A 3,830-nucleotide genomic window follows, 5' to 3' on the forward strand; every position below is an offset into this window, starting at 1 on the left:
TGTTTCTATTCAACATTTATATACATCAGGCAAAACAGCTCACATTCTGCATCAGTGATGTAATCTGACCACAAGCAATGCCCTACTTCACTCCTTTCATTTCCTTCAAATTCTTACCACTTGTTAACTACCAGTTCAAAAGTATCACTGGGTTTTGCAATTTTTCGTAAGCAGTGATGTGTGTCAATATCCAGTTTCATAATCAAAACAGTCCAGGCTCTACACAACTTGGTAATTTTAGAAATTAATTATGATGAACTTCCATGGGATATACAAGTGGGTTTTTTTAAGAATCACTACAGTGCTGAAACAGGACCTTCGGCCCAACAAGTCCACACCAACCCAACCAGACCCATCGTCCTACACATCCCTGAACACTTTGGGAAATTTAACATGGCCAATCCACCGAGCCTGCACACCTTGGATGTGGTATATTATCAAATTAAATAAGTATCTCACAAACTTGATGTTTAATGATCAGTTTTGGGTTTCTGGAGCCAGCCTTTGTAGGCAGCCTTTCCATCACATTTTACCTCTCAATTAGCATCCTTTCTATTACCTTAATCATTTCCACTATGACTCACACTTGGGCAGCATTCTTTTCCTTATTTAGCACCACCACAAAATGCCGAGTAAATATTCTGGACTTGCCCCGCTGTCCAAGCGTGTATCATTTAATTGTCTCTACAGGCCTCACCTCTCCTCTAAATACCGAGTTATTATATACTCTTGAGGAGAAGTTTATGTTCCCTTCTACTAACTGTAATTCTGTTTTCCTATCCTCTGTTTGCTGGTCTTATTTTCCTCCTCATTTCCTGTCTCAACTTATTGATTTTGCCTGGTTCTTGCTTTAAGAATTCATCGAATATACAATCATATACCCTTTAGTTTTGTCTCGTCATATTCTCCAGCTTGTTTGTCATCCAAAACAACTTGCTTTTAGCTCCCCTACCTGTTCCCCTTCTTATTTTATACCCAGCCTATACTTACACATCCCCTCCTTATCTCACCTATTGTTCTGTAACTGTTTTTACTGTTTGACACTGTATAGATCCTCTCTTATCCCATTAACCTTGGCCATTTACAAATATAGAAATTCAATTTTACGTTGCTCTTTGCTATTACTTATTGTTTGTCCAGACTTATGACGCAATGGTCACTCTTATCCACGTGTTCTTCCACAAACACTTGTTCAGCTTAGCCCACCTCATTCCTAATCAACACATTCTGCAGAGCCTTATGATCATATGAATATTAAGAAAAGGGCAGAATTAACAAAACAGGAATTGCTGGGAAAGCTCAGCTGATCTGGAAGCATCTGTGAAGAGAAATCAGACAAGTGTTTCAGGTTCAATGACCCTTCCTCAGAACACAGAGCACAGGTATGTCAAGATAATAAAATGTGAGGCTGGATGAACACAGCAGGCCAAGCAGCATCTCAGGAACACAAAAGCTGACGTTTCGGGCCTAGACCCTTCATCAGAGAGGGGGATGGGGGGAGGGAACTGGAATAAATAGGGAGAGAGGGGGAGGCGGACCGAAGATGGAGAGTAAAGAAGATAGGTGGAGAGGGTGTAGGTGGGGAGGTAGGGAGGGGATAGGTCAGTCCAGGGAAGACGGACAGGTCAAGGAGGTGGGATGAGGTTAGTAGGTAGCTGGGGGTGCGGCTTGGGGTGGGAGGAAGGGATGGGTGAGAGGAAGAACCGGTTAGGGAGGCAGAGACAGGTTGGACTGGTTTTGGGATGCAGTGGGTGGGGGACTTACGATTTTTGGTGTCCAGTAAAGCTGAGTGGAACTGGGTGTTCAGTCTGTGGATCCTGCGGAGGATAAAAAACAGCAGGGGTCCTTTGCAGGTCTGGGAGAGGGAGGCTCTGAGCTGGGGCAGGCTGGATTGCAGTGCCTGGAGGTGCCGGCGCATGGCTGCGAGTGTCTGTTTCAGGACTCGCAGGGAGAACCGCTTCTGAAGGGTCTGAATATTCTGAGTGTAGAGGTGGTCACGGTTGGGGCCAAATTGGGAAGGCTGAAATGTGGACTGTAGTCCCTTGGGGATGATCTGGTTCCGTAGGCAGGTGCTGAGAAAGGTGATGTGGCTGTGGTACCTGGTTTGCTTCAGGACATGGTCGAGCAGTTTCAAGGCCGAAGAGATTACAAGAGAGTTGCAATGGGAGAGAGATTCCCTGAGGTTGGTCCGGAGGGAGGAGGGTAACTTCTTCAGGTTAGGCATCCCTGGAAGAGGCTTCGCAGTGAGGTTAAAATAGTATCAGAGATAATGTATGTCATTTGCCCCCTCAGACCTGCTCAGCTATTAACCCATTCATGACCATGTCTAATATGTTTGTGTTTTCATTTCTGCATTTTAATCAAGCATTGATAATGTTTGATTGCATTGTCTATCAAGAAACGTTTTTTCTAGTTGGATCAGTGCTAATCAAGGTGGATTTCATAACTACATTTTGGAAAATCCTTCCTCTTCATCCCCTTTAATCTGACAGACTGCCAATCAACGGTTGGGTAGTCCTCAACAGCACCACTCTGTAGCTCTGTCTCTTTAATCTCCCTGTAGATTTGGTCCTTTATCTGTCTCATGCTCCTGTAACCTGAACATATATTTCTTGCTTCACACCTTTAATTGTATGGATTTTGCTCTTGCTTTGTCAAAGCTAGCCCCCTTTCCAACTGTATAACCCCACTCCCCTTTATTCCTTCTCTTTTTCCCCTGAGCTTCCTGTAAGCATTAACATCAAATTCTGAACTATTTTTCATCCATGTCTCACTGTATCATATTTCCACATGATATTATGCTTGTAGTTCACCAAGATTTTGTTCACCACACTCTGCATTTACATACATGCATTATAATAATATCATTACATTCTCAATAGTTGTTCTTAGTCTGCTGTTATATTCTATGGGACTTGTACCTTCTCTCGCATTGTCCAACACTCACTATTCACTGTATTTCTCTTTTTTACTTCTTTATGTTAGTGCCAGCTCATGCCAATTTTATTTAATCCGTCTATTACCTCACCAGTGAAACTCCCAGCAAGGATGTGCTAACATTGTCTTGAGTTGCAAGACATCTTTTTTGTTTTGGTGTCTCATGCCCCATATTTGGTCCTGATGGCCAAGTATCTGAAACCATTCTTATGCCTCAAGCCCTGCAATGATCCTCCTGAGCTGGCCAAATTTATTCTCACACAATCCTAATTCTTGAATTAGTCTTCAACCTGACCATGGACTTCCAATACCTGAAGTCTCTGTATAGTGGCGAAGGGGAAAGACCATCATTAAGTATTATGTGTATAGTATATTCATGTATGTGCACAATATCATTAATATAGGGACTGCAGGAAGTGTATATGTTGCAGCTACATCAATGCAGATTTAAGATGAACAAGTGATCCAGAGTCACACCCAGCACAGGCATGAAGGCAACACAAATTTTAAAGCTGTCTTTTTAAAAGGGAGAAACAGTTTAAGACAGCAGGCAACAAATCATGTGACTAGCAATATCACTTCCCGACAAGTCCTAAAACTCATGCAAGTACCTCGATAAGTTATGAGCAATAATCACCTTTGTTTTTTAAGGGTGAAAACAAGCAAATTTCCATGCTGTCTCAAACCTCTCAATCAATGGAAAGCCACAACTCAGCCCAACACAGTAGCTGTTTTCGAGGAAGCACCTTGGACCCAAACTAAGTCACATGGTTCAGAGAGCCATGCTTGTGACCTGTGTTTGTAAGTAACAGAGGAGATTTCTTGAATCAACAAGTGAAACACGAGAGAAATACCATCGTAAAATTATTGAAGTAACAATGAAACAAAAATAC

This window comes from Stegostoma tigrinum, chromosome 7, assembly GCF_030684315.1.
Source record: "Stegostoma tigrinum isolate sSteTig4 chromosome 7, sSteTig4.hap1, whole genome shotgun sequence".
Lineage (NCBI taxonomy): Eukaryota > Metazoa > Chordata > Chondrichthyes > Orectolobiformes > Stegostomatidae > Stegostoma > Stegostoma tigrinum.